This window comes from Diadema antillarum, unplaced genomic scaffold (assembly GCF_040938485.1).
Source record: "Diadema antillarum isolate AM-2024a unplaced genomic scaffold, OU_Dant_1.0 scf00000009, whole genome shotgun sequence".
Taxonomy (NCBI): domain Eukaryota; kingdom Metazoa; phylum Echinodermata; class Echinoidea; order Diadematoida; family Diadematidae; genus Diadema; species Diadema antillarum.
The window spans coordinates 1664761-1682500 of NW_027270898.1; positions in this window are offsets into that span (position 1 = coordinate 1664761).

Sequence of the window (17740 nt, forward strand, 5' to 3'; positions counted from 1 at the left end):
ATATTTATCACTTGGTTCAGGTTATGTTTTAGTACACCATGTAATAGCAACAAATGTAACCGTTACTCATAAGTGATGCAATAATTTTTATACTTTTGATATGGTCAATGATAAATAAGTGATTGATATTTTTATTCATGTTGATTGTTGCCGTTTAAGGAGGTATTCTTACAGCGTGAAGCAAACTTATTATTTTCTCACAGTTTTATATGTGAATATAATATGTACGAGTGTATATGTGTGTGGGCGTGAATGCGCGCGCGCGCGTGTGTGTGTGTGTGTTGTGAGGGTATGTGTGTGCACCTTAGTGTTTCACTTGTCACTTGATTGGTTTATGCCACAATTCAAAGCACACGGTATACAGAATAACAGGAGTGTTGATATTATCACTTGGTTCAGGTTATATTTTAGTACACCATGTAATAGCAACCCATGTACCCGATACTCATAAGTGATGCAATAATTTTTATATTTTTGATATGGTCAATGATAAATAAGTGATTGATATTTTTGTTCATGTTGATTGTGGCCGTTTAAGTATGTATTCTTACAGCGTGAAGTAAACTTATTATTTCCTCACAGATTTATCTTTGAATATGATATGTACAAGTGTGTATGATCATTATATATTGTTTCCATGCAATAATGACTTTTTATATTTCATTGTGTATACAGTTGTACTACTCCGAAATTCAGCCATTTGGCTGCCATGGCAGTATTATGAATAAACCTGATTGAATTGAAAAAAAAAATTGAATTGAATAATGAAATCTCGATAAAACGAAAGAAAACCGCCGCGCGCCGGTACCGAGGGCTTCATTATAACGGGAGTGCACTGAAGCACTTTTTACATTACATTTTCGCAGCCTATTCATTAAGGTACATAGATGTAACAGAACAGAAGAGGGGAGGGGTTCATCCATCAACAAACATATTTCACACACAGAAATTTTGTAATTTTTATTATGAATTAAAGTTTAAGACCAATGATTATGATGGTCGTGACGATACAGTGATAAATGCAGGCATGATCATGGAGCGAAGGATCATTATAATGAAGGAGACAGCATTTCAATATACGATTACTGACTCGTGTCAAAGATATGGGGGTAGAATTCACTGGGGGGGGGGGATCCGCCACTGGACACTTGTATATAAATTATGTAGTGCTCAACCATGCAGAATACCAAACACCAAGTTGTCGAGTTCTTATTTTTATGATTAAAGGGATCGTACAGTTGTGGTTGAGACCTAATTTCAGGTTTCTAACATTTTTTTTTTTGGTGAGATAATGAGAAACCTCTTATAAAATATGAAAGAGCATGTAATTCTATGAGGAATTCAACGTTTATTTGATGATAATTGGTTTTTAAATGGCTGAGATATCAAAAAAGAGCGATTCTAATAAAGTGTGGGACCCACACTTTATTAAGATCACTTTGTTTTTGGATGTTTCAGTCATTCCAAACCCAATTTTCGTCAAATAAACTTTGAATTCCTCTTAAAATGGTATGTTCTGTACCATATCATAAGTGTTTTCTTGGTATCTCACAAAAAGTTAAAAGCCCAATTCTCATCTCCACCAAAACTGTACTATCCCTTTAAAAGGAAATCAAGAATGAGACATTTATCAATATAAAGAATAATAGAAACGAATGGAAACATGTTTTGTATTGTAATATGTATTCAAACAAGAAGGAAACAAAAAAGCACTGTGTCGAGCTCTCTCTTCGAGATTACAAAGGACAGAATTAGTACACAGAGCAAATATATATATATATATATATATATATATATATATATATAACGAACTTACCATGCTGAAAATTAGATTTCGCTGAAATTTAAGAAGAACTCGCGATGATCAAGGACAGAATCGATGGTGACGTCGGGGAATCTATCCTGTTATCCCCTGCAAATGTTTCTCCAAGAACTGTGCTGCATGCGACGACAATGTTGCTCCAGCGCCACTGTGTTAAACAAAAATCTAAGGGCACTTACAATTACTGTCGGTTTATCACTTTGGGGGATATACATGTAGTTGAATATGCCTGTGGAGTTGATGCGAGATAGGGATACCGAATTCCGAATCTCGATTGTCGTCGTCGCGATCTGTGATTGGAGCGCGGTATTAGTTACTCGGGCTTCCACAAAACCTGTGTATGAGGAATAAGTATATGAATGTTGGTTGTAATAATTATAAAGACGCATCCCTGTTTTTCATCCTTTCGTTATGGGGTGTGCTAGTTTGATGCATCGGCGCGTATGTGTGTGCGTGTGTGGACACATGTATAGTTTATAACTAAGTAACTAAGTAACTAAGTAATATGTCTGGTAACCATCATCGAGCCACCCAATTAGCAAGCTAAGTCATTGTGGACGATGTTCAGCACCCAAGTGTCCCTACCCCCCCCCCCCATCCCATACCAGCGAAACTACAAAATAAAGCCACTCAGCCAACGTACACCTTTTAATCTAATGGATACCACTCTTTGTCATAATTTACAGGCTGTATATAGTAATTGCATTGAGAGGCGCAACCGGGTGAACCCGCCACGCAAGACAAGTCAAGCTGCCACAGAATTTTGATTTTTAAATTGAAGATCTTAGAATAAAAAGAACAAAGACACTTGCTCAAGGTATGCCAACATGTAGGATACTGAGCATCAATGTCTCAAGACCCAGCGAGAGGTTTATTTGAGAATTATCCGCATGTCTACTTTGCACCTTAAAAATATTGAATTTGGTTTAGGCCCACTATACCGGCGCTTGGTAGCAATCATTGCATACAGTACTGAAGAGTGCCGTCTGAAGAAGTTCGATCCTCCATTCACTTTTCGCTTTGCCCACCGCGGATGGCAGTATCATGCAAACAGTGTTTGTCCAAGTAACTATTAAAAGATAAGTTCACTATAACAAAAAAAAATGTGAGGATTGTGTGAATGTAGCAACATTAATAGAACACACCAGGGAAGTTTTCGGAAAATCGGGCAATCCGTTTAAAGGGGATGGCTAGTAACTGATCAGTGTAAATCAGTGGGAATGCTGGAGGATGATTGTTCCAATCCTTGTGGGATTCATTTAAGAGTACATTATATATCTATTGTTGTGTGAAAATGATTTGCTTCAGAATGGTCTCATATTCAAGTAATGTGCAGTTTAATGTTTCCAGGTTAGCGTGCCTGGTCAGCGACGGGGCATTAATCTGCACATTACTTGAATATGAGACCGTTCTGAAGCAAATAATTTTCACACAACAGTAGATATATAATGTACTCTTAATTGAATCCCACAAGGATTGGAACAATCATCCCTCAGCATTCCCACTGATTCCCACTGATCGGTTACTAGCCATCCCCTTTAAGAGTTACGAGGGTTTTCAAGTCACATTGCCGTCATCGTTGAATGAGAAGACTATTAAAGGGGAAATCCAGTCCAAATATAAGTAAAAATCGGATGAAAAATAAATAGGTTATGACAATTTGAAGTTTTGCTAATTTCTGTGCAAAACAGTTCTTGTACAGTGGATATGGATATATGCAAATGAGTGAGCTAACCATGTCATAACCTCACAATTTTCCATTGATCGTGTACAAAAATGACGAAAATTCAATGTTTCTGTCATTGAAGTCTGAAACATGATGTTATTCCTGGTTGAATAACTTTAGAATAGTGATCAATTAAATATACGAGGATTTGAGCCTCGGGCATAACTGCGTTTGAATGAAAAAGTGGAAATTTCAAACCTTCATGTACAAATTATATTGTATATGGCAAGTTGTGAGGGGATGACATGCTCACTTTGCCATTAACAATTGCATATTCATATTGACCGTTCAAGAATTAACTGTTTCCTGAAAAAATAGCGAAACTTCAAAATGTCATAACTTCCTTATTTTTCATCCGATTTCGATCAAAATTGTACCAATGAACACGAAATATTTTACTCTTTCTTATCAGACTAACTTATATTTGGACTGAATTTTCCCCTTTAACAGTTTGTGACATCACTGCAGAACAACGAAATAGAGAAATGTAAAGAGAATTCCACAATGTATTTTTTTTAATGAAAAGTATACATTCACTGTACTTGTTACTGGCGCATGTTATGAGTAATATTGTTCCCTCCCCCCCCCCCCCCCCCAAAAAAAAAAAAACACACACACACACTTTTTGGAAGAATTAGCCAGTGCTTCACTTCTGTAGAAACATAAAGATTATTACATGTATGTTGAATTTTGTTTATATTTTTTTCATATCGTTGCCTTGCAACCAAGGTAATGACGTCACAGTCTGTTGCAATCTTCTCACCCGGCCACGGCGGCAATGAAACTTCACAGATTCATCCGATACTTTAATTTACATAATAATAACAAAACATTAATTTACTGAATTATTTGGTTGGAGTGGTGCGCTGGAAGGCTGGGCTTTGTCCCTCAAACCTTTCACTTGCTCACGCTGACGCGCTCTACTTTGCCTGTGTATACCTCTTCGCTCACAACTGACAGTACACTAAAAACAGCGTGAGCTCTTGTGAAAAAGGCTAATGGATTGCTTGCTGCCCCATTAGTGGAGGCAATAATAGTTTTCACACGTCACGTAACTTCCGTCCTTCTGCTTCTTATTACACTTTTGCGAAGGTTCAGTAGTTCTAACACTATATTTCAGAGTCATCCCCATTAGGTATACGCGAATTTTCTTTTAAACGTTTTAATCATTCTAACTGGGTTTCGGCACTGAGCGAAATATATTCGTAGACATTAGATTTTGAAAGAGCTATTTGGTTAAATATTCTTACTCTACCCTAGATGTACGGCTATGTTGCTCTGCTGTGCCCCGAGAAACAGATAGTCCAGTCAATCTAGCGCTTTTTAGGGGGTAACCCACCACTAATTGCAACAGTAGGAATTTCACTGCAGTGCAAGTCGTTGAGGCCTCCTGAACACCATACTAAAAGTCCCAAAAAATCCAGTGGGGCAAAATAGTAAAATTTGCATAATATGCAAATTAGCACCTGTAATGAGAGAAAATTGACAGATCTTAGCTTCCCGTTATCCAATTTTAAAGATTTAAATGTGTAAACTTATATTTTGTAGGTCAATGAACACGATGGATGCCTTTTCGAATTGGTCATACAAAAATAATTTACATAAAATGCAAATTAGCGGTAGCTGTAAGAGTACATTCATAACAACAGTACTCACGTTGGCATAACGCGCGTTTTGCATATGGGGACGCGGGGTTGAGGGGGTAACTTAGGGCGCCTCACAAGGGGCCGCTTTTAATGTGCACCCCTTTTTACTATGTAAGTACTGTAAAGCAATGTATCCTGCATTGATTACATTGCATTTCTTGGAAACAAAAGTACCCTTGCTATAAGGCACGATCGAATTTTGATAGCATGTACGTTTGGAACATATATATTTGCGCTATATGATATTATATGTTTTCTATATTGCCAAGTGAATAAAGGGCACTTTGGGGGCACACGCCACAGGATTGCCCTTCAATAAGCACCCTCTTTATTGCGTACATCTTATAAAGCAAATCTTCTTCTATCATTTTCGTGACTTTTCATTTATATAAGAGTGTATTTTCTGCATTGCCGGACCTACTTTTAAAACCGCTCACGCTAGAACAAATGTATTTGGGTTGCTAATATCTGTATTTCGTAATAAAGGGGTGTGCGTAGGCGTGCATTTAGACACCTCCCCAGAGATTACCTTTGATTGTTCACCTCTTTGACAATGTAGTTATTGTAGAGCAATTTTTCCTCTATTTATTAGTTGCATTTTTTGGAAACAAAAGTGCCTTTGCTATAAGGCATTTCGAATTTCGAAAACATGTACGTTTGGAACATATTATTCGCATTATTATGATATTATATGTTTTCTATATTGCTGTGAGGGTGGGTTGTTTTTTGGCACATCCCACAGGGTTGCCGTTTAATGCGCACCCTCTTCACTGTATAGATCTTGTAAAGTTAAGTCTCTTCTATCATTTCCATTACTTGTCATCGATGAAAATTGTATTTGCTGTATTGCCGGGACTACTTTTACAACCATTCACGCTAGAACAACAGTATACGCGTTGCTAATATCTGTGTTTTGCACTAAGGGGACGTGAGCGTAGGTGTAAATTTGGACACTTCCCAATGGATTACTTTTGAATGTTCATCCTCTTGACAATAAAGTTATTGTAGAGTAATGTCTTCTCTATTAATTAGTTGCATTTCTTGGAAACAAAAGTGCCTTCGATATACGGCACGATGGAATTTTAGAAACATGTACGTTTGGAACATATATATATTCCCGTTGTTATGACAATAAGTTTTCTATATTGCCGTGATGGTGGAATATTATTTGACACATCCACAGGGTTGTCGTCTAATGTGCATCCTCTTCTCTCTATGGATCTTGTAAAGTTAAGCCTCTTCTATCATTTCCATGAATTTTCATTGATAAAAAGTGCATTTGCTGTATTGCCGGGACTACTTTTAAAACCATACATGCTTTATAGAACAATGGTGTTTGCGTTGCTAATATCTGTGTTTTGTCTTAAGGGGGCATGAGCGTAGATGTAACTTTGGACCATTCCCAAGGGATTGTCTTTTGATGTTCACCCTTTTAACAATATGGATATTGTAGAGCGATGTCTCCTCTATTAACTAAAACATATTTTTGAAAACAAAAGTGCCCTTAATGTACGGCGCGATCGAAATTTGAAAACATGTACGTTTGGTACACATAGTATTCGCGTTAATGATATTCAATGTTTTCTATATTGCCACGAGGGTGGTGTACTTTGGGGCACATCCCACAGGATTGACATTTAATGTGCATCCTCTCACTGCATAGATATTGTGAAGCAATGCTTTTTCTATCATTTCCACGACAGTCACTGACATAAAAGTGTGTAACTGTAACAGTATTGCCGGAACTACTTCATGCACGAAAGAACGTCGGTATTTGCGTTCATAGTATCCTTGCGTTGTAATTACGAGGCTTGAGCGGAGGTGCAATGTTGGAACACTTCTTAAGGGATTGCTTTGGATAATTGTTCACCCTTTTGACAATAATAGTTAATGTAGAGCAATTTTTCTTCTTGTAATTAAATTGCATTTCTTGAAAACAAAAGGGCAATTGCTGTACAACCGTAACGACTATATGAAGGCATGGTATATTGGAACATATTCGTGCTATGTGGTAGTGCATGTTTCCTATATTGCCCTGGGGGTTAAATGACTTTTAACACATCCCACTCTGTTGCCTTTGAATGTGCATCCCTTTGACTATATGATTATTGTAAAGCAGTGTCTCTACCATTCAAAAATCATGAAAAGTAAAGTGTCTTATTTACCACCCGGCAAAACGACTTTCTATATGCATGTTCAACTGAGTTTGATTTGGCATATAATGCATGTTTTGTTAACCTGTTTTGGGACCACGACGGTCAGGGTAGGAGTATCTGGGCACTTCCCAAGGGCTTGCGTTTGAATGTCCACCTTTTTGACAAAATAGATATTGTACAGCAACGTCCCCTATTACCTTAATTGCATTTTAACGAAAATAAAAGCGTATGTGCTATACAGGCGGAAGAACTTTTCAGAGGCATGTACCCATGGAACATTTTTCGCGGTTGAATATTGTACCACGTTTTTCACTGCCTTTAGGATGCACGGGGTTACTTTGAGCACCTCCCACAAGGTGGTCTCTGCAAGTGAACCCTTTGTACTGTATAGATATTGTAGATCAATGTTGTTATTTTATCTTTACCCCGGCAATTTTTATAGAAATAAAAGTGTCTTGATATGGCAGGAATTAAATTCAATACAATAAATTATTCAATTCAATTTTTATTTCATTTTTCGACAATAGACATCACTTTTTTTGGAACAGAAAATGAGGTGCGTAAAACTATGTAGGATGAAAAGAATGTACAATGATTGTATAGCACCTTATAAATATTTATACATAGTCATAAAACTCAAGTGATAGTCATAAAACTTTTTGAGACATGCACTTTTTGAACGACTGTAATTGCGTTGGTATTTGCGTTATAAGGTCATGTATAGAGGCAATTAATGTGGGCACTTCCCATATAGGAGGCTCCCTTCGAATGGTCACCACTTTAACTATGCCAGTGTAAGTCAAAATTGCAGAGCAATATATCTTCTGTTAACCTCATTGAATTTCATTAAATAAAAGTTTCTTTGCTAGAGGACCAGAAGGACTGTTGAAAGGCATGTACTTTTAGAACATAATTATGTATTTGCGTCGGTACATGATCATTGCATGTCTTAGACTGCCTTCGGAAGGGGTAACTTTGGGTACCCTCCACGTGGTTGCCCTCGTATGTGAACTATTTTTACCTTATAGATATTGTGAAACAATAATTCTTCTATAACTTTCACTGAATTTTAATGGATAAATGAAACAAAAAGGACGTTATAGAGTTTTTTTCGCTTCAAACAGCTGTATTCACGTGCGTATGATTATGTTTTGTACCGGGCCGTGAGGGTATAGGGATAAATTTGGGTACCTCCCTGCGAGTCGCTTTGACTGTGCACCACCTTTTATTCAAAAAGATATACACATTGTAGAAAAATATCTCCGCTGTCAGTGCCAATTCTATTTCATGGAAATAAAAGAGTCTTTGCTAGACGGCCGAACGACTTTAAAAAAAAATGTACGCTTAGAACAACCGAAATCGCGTTGGTTGATGCATGTTCTGTAATTGGTCGTGTCGATAATTATCGATAGGGGTAACTTTGGGCACTACCCACAGGGTTTCCCAAAGTTGACTGGCCATCTTCAATATCTCAAAACCCTCAAGGATGCAAGAGCTGAATCATCAAGATTCGAATAAATCACCCTCCAAATAGAGTTCATTCATTACAAAATTGGAGTTATAGATGTTGACACTTGTTTAATTTCGTACTTTGATTCTACGTTATTGATGGATTAGCTATCATTATCTGTCTGATGACAAAATTGTAATTTGCGTAATATTATTCATGCTAGGTTACTAATGCTGTAGAGTTTATTTTTGGTGAAGAGAAACTGAAATATCACATTTGAACACTCTTAATATGCTCATATCGGGCGCTTTGAAGCATTTGAATAGTCCGTTGGCTCGGTACCCTTTCCATATCATGCAAACGAGGCCCAGATTATGTACATGGAAATATTTGCAGCGCACTAACTGACATTGTAAACATAGGTTTCAACACTTTCGGTGTTCCAATCTGAAACCTAGAAGCGTAGTTTTCATGAAAACACTGTATTTTTATCATTATGGGAGCTAATTTGCATATTATGCAAATGAGTTCCAGATTATGTACATGGAAATGTTTGCATCGCACTAACTGAGGTTTCGACACTTTTGGTGTTCCAATCTGAAACCTAGTAGCATAGTTTTCTTGGAAACACTATTTTAATCGTTATGGGAGCTAATTTGCATATTATGCAAATGAGGGTCTGATTGTGTACATGGAAATGTTTGCATCGCACTAACTGACATTGTAAACATAGGTTCCAACACTTTCGGTGTTCCAATCTGAAATCTAGAAGCATAGTTTTCATGGAAACACTGTATTTTTATCATTTTGGGAGCTAATTTGCATATTATGCAAATGAAGCCCAGACTATGTACATAGAAATGTTTGCATCGCACTAACTGACATTGTTAACATAGGTTTCAACACTTTCCGTGTTCCAATCTGAAACCTAGAAGCCTAATTTCCATGGAAACATTGTATTTTTTATCGTTATGGGAGCTAATTTGCATATTATGCAAATGAGGTCCAGACAATGTGCATGGAAATGTTTGCATCACACTAACTGACATTACAAACATAGGTTTCAACACTTTCGGTGTTCCAATCTGAATCCTAAAAGCCTAGTTTTCATGGAAACACTGCATCTTTATAACTATGTGAGCTAATTTGCATATTATGCAAATTTAGCCGATTTGCCCCACTGGATTTCTTGGGACTTTTAGTATGGTGTTTCGGAGCCCATAACAAGATGCACTGCAGTGGAATTCCTACTGTTGCAATTAGTGGTGGGTGAAACCCTATTTTGACTGGACTATAGGTCTGGATCGATGGCTTAATAGAAGACACATATCTGCATGGTTTAGGTCTGCAGTATGTCTCGCATTAGAACTTTAGCTGCTCATTGTTAGCGTTAAATGACGTAGAGTGACAAGTTATCCCTCATTGAGCCCTTTGTCGTTCATAATATGAACAGCAATTATCATGCCAGGTGTATGTTATTTTTTGTTTTCTTTCCTTCCCTTTGCAGAATTTTCAAAACCTCTTAGTTTTGTAAGTGATATCTAAATTGGCAACACACTATCAAAGACTGAACTGTTGAATTGAATAAAAAAATACGTGCCAATCTAATGAGGACAATACAAAAAATAGAATTACCAACCCCCGCCCTATACAATTTCCATGCTCTCCCCGCACACACACACACACACACACACACACTTTTCTGTTTTTCAATCTTTATTTGATTTCTATAATTTTTGCATGACAAACAAACAAGCACACATGCACACACACGCACGCACGCACACACACACACGCACATATGCACACCCACATGCAACCCCCACACGCACACACACACACACACACACACACACACAAACCAAAAAACACACACACACATACTGGTATGCAACTGACGAAGACAAGTCTCTCGGGCCAGGAAAACAAAAATCAATTTTCCTCGTGCAAAATATAAGCCAGTTTGGAGTTATCCCGGAGGCTCTTTGTGTACGTGGATACAACTTCTCTTTCTTTAGTCACGTCAGTTGGTTAGGCACTTCTCTCCTTTATAAAACGACATAATGCACAGGGTTTGCCCTACGTAAAAAGTTATGGAAGTTATCAATCATGTTAAAACAAAGGATGAACCTCATTAACGCAATGGTCCGTCAATGAACACTTGATGAAAGCATCCATTTAGTCATTATTGTTACTATGGTTGTTGTTTTTTTAAATGTCTGGGTTCCTTTCTTTTGGATTTTTTTCTTTCTCCTTATTCATTGCAAATCAGATTTTTTTCATGTGACTCGCGATCTATGATATAATGACATACAGCTTCAATATTGCAAATTTGTTAATGGGATCAGCCTCGAAAGGCCAATGGCCTACTGCTGATTTACTCAACAGTTTACTCATTATTGTTATGCCAATCTCCAACACACACTTTTTTTTTAATTTTTTTTATGTGTACTTACCTGAAAAAAAATGGTTTGTATTTTGATTTGATTGATTGTCTATATGTTTGTTTTTTAACTGAATTTGTGGAAATAAACTTGAATTGAATCATTTTTTTTTGTTGTTGAATGTATCAACAATTTTTTGATATTGATAATGCCAAATGATATTTTTGCTGTCAGGAGGATGTGCTGGCAAGCAATATTTATAAGGATTACTGGAATGATCTTTCATCAAAGATACCTGTCCCAGTGAATTCAAATTCAATGACCATTTTCTGCTAATGTGCAAAGTGCCCGGCAAAGTGGAACCCCGAACTGGCTTTTAGGGGATTGATATTTCATTGCAGTTTTAAAAACTCAGATTATGATATAAGTTATCTAACAAGACTCTTTCATCTTTATGTCAAAATCTATTAACAAATTGCTTCTTTGGGTATCCTTCTATTCGTTTTGGCAATGAAACATAACGAGTTAATGGTACTTACCGTAAATTACTACATGATGTAGTCACGTAGTTGAGGGAACCACGAGGGATAGGCACCTCGCGACCGTCCCTTTGGTATGTACACCCGTGTATGTATTAAGCTGCGTTTACACCAAATCGGGTCGCGGAATGGGTTGTTTTTTTTTTTGCTAAGATGCGCCAAAAGGAACCATGCCTGGTTCTGTTGCAATATCTCTTTCCCGCTAATGATCTTTTTTAAAAAACAAAATTAATATTCTACTGTTGATTTTGTTGCTCTTGATTTTGACATAAGAATAACATCTTGGGTGATTTTGCACCGAATTACTTATTCTTTTTTTAACAGAACGGAACCAGACATGGTTTCTTTTGGCGTATCATAGCAAAAACCCGGCCCGTTGCCAGGCCAGTACTTTGCTAGGTGTAAACGCGCCTATTAAAGTGTAGTGAAACATTAGCCTATTTTATTATGCAAGGAGGTCTAAAGGGGCATTCCAAACAATTTCCATAATTTCACATCGTGTAGTCATAAATTGACAGCTTCATGTATAGATTTGTGGATTTTATTGTGGTCTTTGAGTAGAGAAACAAATGAACTGAAAATCTTAAACAAATTACATTGAACAATGTTGATGACATCAGAGCCTCACATATTTCAGAAATGTAGCAGTGTAATTCCATTATAATACCGCTTGTGCAACAAGTTCACCTGTGAAGAATCTATACATGCTTTCTTCTTTTGTTCTGCTTCCTTGAGCCCCAACTCATGCATTCTTATGGCGAGGCTGCCACGTCATCATCCTTGTTCGTTGTAATTTGTAATAAAGTTTGAAAACATTCTCATTCCTCATCCCAATCACTACAAATTCTGAAACTCTGTACTCACTTTAACTAATAGTTGTTCAAATGTAAAAGTCTGAAAATCATCCGGAGATCCCCTTTAAGACTGAGATGGATTTCTAACTGGCTGTAATCATTCAAACAGTTGTCAGTTTTCTATACATATTGACGTACACAAGAATCACTGAGGGGCATTGACGCCTTTGATTTCGCTTTGTGTTGCAAAGTAACTTTAGATTATCAAAGCAAAAACGCAACCTATAAAAGTGAAATGGCGTCCCCATGAACAGTTCATCATGGAGCTCCCTGCGTCGTGAATTGACCGAACGCAAACATGGCCCAGAACGCGCAGTGAAAACTCAGACGAAGTGAGATCTATTTTGATAAGCAATTTTGCCCATGCGCAGAACAGTTTTTTTTTTTCTTTCCTCTTAACGCCCACGTTGCGTAAATCTACTCATCCCTATTTATCTTTCATGAAAACATACAGGCCGTATACAAGCCTGTCGAGTGAGATGCTATACGTAGACTATAATTATGTGAATCATGAAGTACAATTTTTAATATATAAATATAGCTACACTTTTGGGGCATCTTTTCAAAATTTCAGATTCTACTGTCAGTTAGATGAGAGACTGAGGGAGGGTCAGCATTTTCAGGATATTTTGTTGTTGTTGTTGCTGAAATAACAGTAATCTAAATTTGTTTGTTAGTATCTCGTTAACTAGCACAGTCGCTGCATTTCAATGGCAAGAAATGAGCTGAGTATGTAAGTCCTCGTACAAGAGTTGGACCACATGAAGTTACTGTTTTGCTTTGTTAGCATCTTTTGCAGCTTGGTGACAAAAACAAACAAACAACAACAACAACATCAACACCACCACCACCATCATCATCATCAACAACAACAACAACAAAATCGGCTGCGTGCTGGACGGTGTAATGTGCGCAGGAACGTAGGGGGGCGCACTTCTGACATCGAAATCCGTCCCATCAAGTCAAACTGTAAGTGCCATCTATAGGGCTCACACCTGTAAAATGGACTGTCCCAGACCCCTTCACAAATTCGTACCAAAGATACCAAAATAAATGAAGAAAAAATTATTTAAAAATCAATGATGTAGTTTGGCAAAAAACTGAATAGCTGTAGACATTGAGTATGAATTCCTCTACAAACTGCATTTTGGTTGGAAGATGAAAACTTCTCTGATTGAATTTGAGGGAACTATATTTCATTGGGTACGTGTACGGAAAATAGGTGATTTTTTTTTTGAGTGACAAGAGCTCGTAGTCTGGCTTTGCGGACCCTTGGACAGAATTAGAGCAGAAGAACCCACCCTGGAAATTTGATGGATGAAAGGGTATATCTCACTTATCCAGGTTAGTGAATATGAAACGCCTCATTTCTCCCAGATATTTTACAGAATTTTTTTGAAATTTGAATTTTAATAACACACGTCTCTATGGGGAATTATTTACCGTGTGAGCCCTATAATGTGTATGGAGGGCTCTGATTGAAAATGAGTATGCAGCTGTAGAAGTACAAGTACAGTGTAAAACTTGCCTGTAGATCTGCTACAATGTACTATTTTTAAACACAATGTATATACCATTATTGGGAAAAGGTAAGATACCTTTTCTTTCGTGTTTCATAATTTTTATCTATTTAGTGTAGACCAACTTCTTTCACTCCAGTCCTGATAATGGAAATGGGGGGGGGGGGTAGGAGGTAGGGGTTTAAACTCAGTTTAGAGGTGGTTTTTTTATTTTTAAGGAAAAAACAACACCATTTTACTATTCCACAGACTCACATGCTTCCTGGCTCTATGCCGAAACTAGTGCACTGCCCTTTTTAAGACTTCAAAGGAAATCGTGGCCATCGTCCAAATGTTTGTAAGGGATTCTCTAGACTTGTAGTGTTTTTCTTCAAATTTATGTCAGCATCACTTGTAGGAGAAGGTGATGGGCTTTGGCTGGTTTACTTTATTAGAACGGGTGTGAGAGCTCTAAGTTCGGTGGATGAATGATATCCATGCCATGTAATCAGTCAGTGCCGCTCGAAGACGGCTCGAAGACGGCACTGATTGCATTCGATAAGTGCATAGCGCCCCCTTTCGGCCTGTATTCAAGAACGAGAACTCGGCATGTTGGAAATACATACCCCAGTACAAGAAGGACTGGTGTGACGCGTAGTTTGATTGGAATCTCCCCTCGTTGGAAGTAGCCGTTGCTTTGAGAAGGATTATTGGGCATCAGCCAGCCAAGGGCGCCGGACTTTTTTTTTTACAAAAAGTCCTTGCAGTCACACCCCCCCCCCCCCCCACCCTCCCCCGCTCGGTCGCTTAGCTCCGTCGCCGAGGCTCTCACATCGTCACGTAATATACCCCCGTGTGTTGTAATCGTAGTGCTTCACAATAATCTTTTTTTTTTTTCGCCATGTTTAATTCCCCAGAAAGTTGCTTTTCAATGCTCTATAAACGCGACTTTTGTACTCTGTTTTTACAAAGAGTCCCTACCGTGCCCCCCCCCCCCCCCCCCTCGGTCGCTTCGCTCCCTCGCCGAGGATCTTACACCGTCACAGAAGTGTACCCTCGTATATTATAATCATAGTCCTTCGCAATAAATTTTTCCCACTATGTGTAATTTCCTAGAAATTTGCTTTTAAATGTTCTATAAACGCGACTTTTGTACTCTGTTTTTACAAAAAGTCCCCACCGTGGTACCCCCGCTCCGGCGCGCTTGGCATCAGCCAAAGAGTATCGGTAGAGTTCATAATCATATCACGCTTGTTTGGGTAGCATACAAAGATAAAAGAAAGAACCAAAAGTGAAACATAGCATGGTTTTAACTGCGATCAGATCGTAACTTCATGCTAACAGCAGTTTTAGACCAAGCAACATAGAGCTGGTGTACATTATAATTTTGCATTGCGGAATTATCAGTCTCAAAATGTCATTAACACTGATTTGTGTGATGTCCCTAAGTCTAGAGTTCTACCGGTTTTTTCTTTTTTTTTTCTTTTTATTTGTCCTCACGTCTTTATCAATCCGTGTTATTTATCTATTTATTTATTTTTTAGCACAGCAATCATAACATCCACAGAGCATTTGAACCTAGGAAAATTTGCCACGACAATCGATCGAAGGGCTTGTAATCGGGCTGTTATCATGTCAGCACCCTGCTCTTTGAGATGAATAGATGAAGCGGGATCTTTTCAAGGGTGTGAGTTGTTGCTTTCTCACATGTTACGTTTTCACATTTGATAACAACTTAAAGGCGTAATTTACCATTTGCAGATGAAACAAAAACCCAACATTAGTGCTTTAAAATAGATCTAAAATGTGAGTTAGGGATAGAAACAACCACTGTTAAAATTTGAATTCGTATAAACGATGTTAAGTATTGTTAAGTACACAAAATGTGAACAATAGTTATGATAAGAATGCTTCCAGACTAAACCGTATACAGTTATGGTTTATTGAGAAGCATGCTGATATCTCCCCATATTTTAGGCTTTATTGCAAAAATTGTATATGGTAGGATGTTTTGTGATACAACAGACCTACACATATGCATCAAATGTGATATCTTGAACATTTTTGAAATCACTGCTCCCAAAGGTAAACTGGACCTTTAACAGTAATAATAATTACAACAATGATAAGTATAATAAGGATAATGTAAACAACAATGGAATCAATAATCATCATTCTGTGTTATTACGTCAGATCATCGTTTGAAGAAACGAACTTATCCCAATTCTTAAAGTTGTCAATAAGGCCGAAAACGATTTCACAAAATATGATGGCAAATGAATGCTCAAGACTGACGTAATGTTTGATGCAGTTCATGTTGAGAAGGAAATACTGGCTTCATCTTCTTAATGAATAGTAAGCACAGGATGACAGGTGTATAACTCAGAAATTGAAAGGGAGAGAGAGATGGAGGGACGGACAGACAGGCAGACAGACAGACACTCAGACAGATAGAGAGGAAATGTGGAACGGGAGGGGGAAGGATGAAGAGAGGTCGAAGAGAGATAGAGGGAGAAAATGATAGAAATCCAGGGAGGAATCATCATGTTTGTTCACGTGATCGAGCCTCTGCTAGCTCGGTGTCAACGACTCCTTGCAGGCTTTTCAGGCGGGCAGCGCTGGGCATTATTGATTGGGCGATGGGCGGTGAATATGGCTCCACGCGTCGCGTTGCGTCATGCCTGTGAAGCCACGGACAAACTTCATTAGGACTTTGACGTGTGACGTAAGGTTGAGTCAATACGTCATAATAGCAGCGGCAAATACACAGAGACAAGACAGAAAAAAAAGGGGCAAGTGATTTATCTCTAATATTTTGATAGGCGTGTAGGTTTTTAAAATGCCTTGGTTGTAGGGAAGCGCTTTAGAGAGAGATAACTGTGGAAGGGAATGAATGGCTGTATATTATATAATTACTTTGTATACATTGTATATTTATTCATATGCTCATAAAACTCATTTAATGAATTCTCGATTCTTATTGATCTAAATGTGCAATCACTACTGTCTGACAGTCAGCTAATGGTTTTTCAAGATGCGCGTATGTTAAAGTATTGCCCGCCTTTCTCTTGCGAATTGCGAGATTACACTGTCTTTATAATTTCTCTGACCGTTAGCATGACAACTTAATTTCAATGTTTTGATTTAGCTTCAATATCTTTAATTAAGTGGGATGCAGTATAATACTGCTTCTTTCGGAACACTGTTAAAAAATACAGTGATTTTCCAATTTTATCTGTACTGTGAACGAAAAGAAACAGTCGATATTTGTATACTAACAAAAGGGTTCAGCACTAACTTTTTTCTCAGGTAGCCCGGTCCACTATATATAGAATATTTGAATGTGAAATTTCAGGGACCAGAAAATAAAAGATAATGGCCTGAAATGATAGAAATTAACAAAATTCCCTTTGAATTTTAGCTGCCCGATCAGGTCACCAAAAGATTTAAGCATTTTGAAAATTTCGTGGCCCGATATCAATTTTTAGTCGCCCCGAGCCATCGAACCACTGCTAAATAAATGTCGATTAGACTCACTCATAACGATAGGGCTGACTTAAGAGTTGCAAAAAAAATGAATTTTCATTTTCAAATCATGAAACATCATGAAAACAAAGACGCCTCCTCTACCCCTCCTCTCTATCTCTCCTCTCCCTCTCACGAC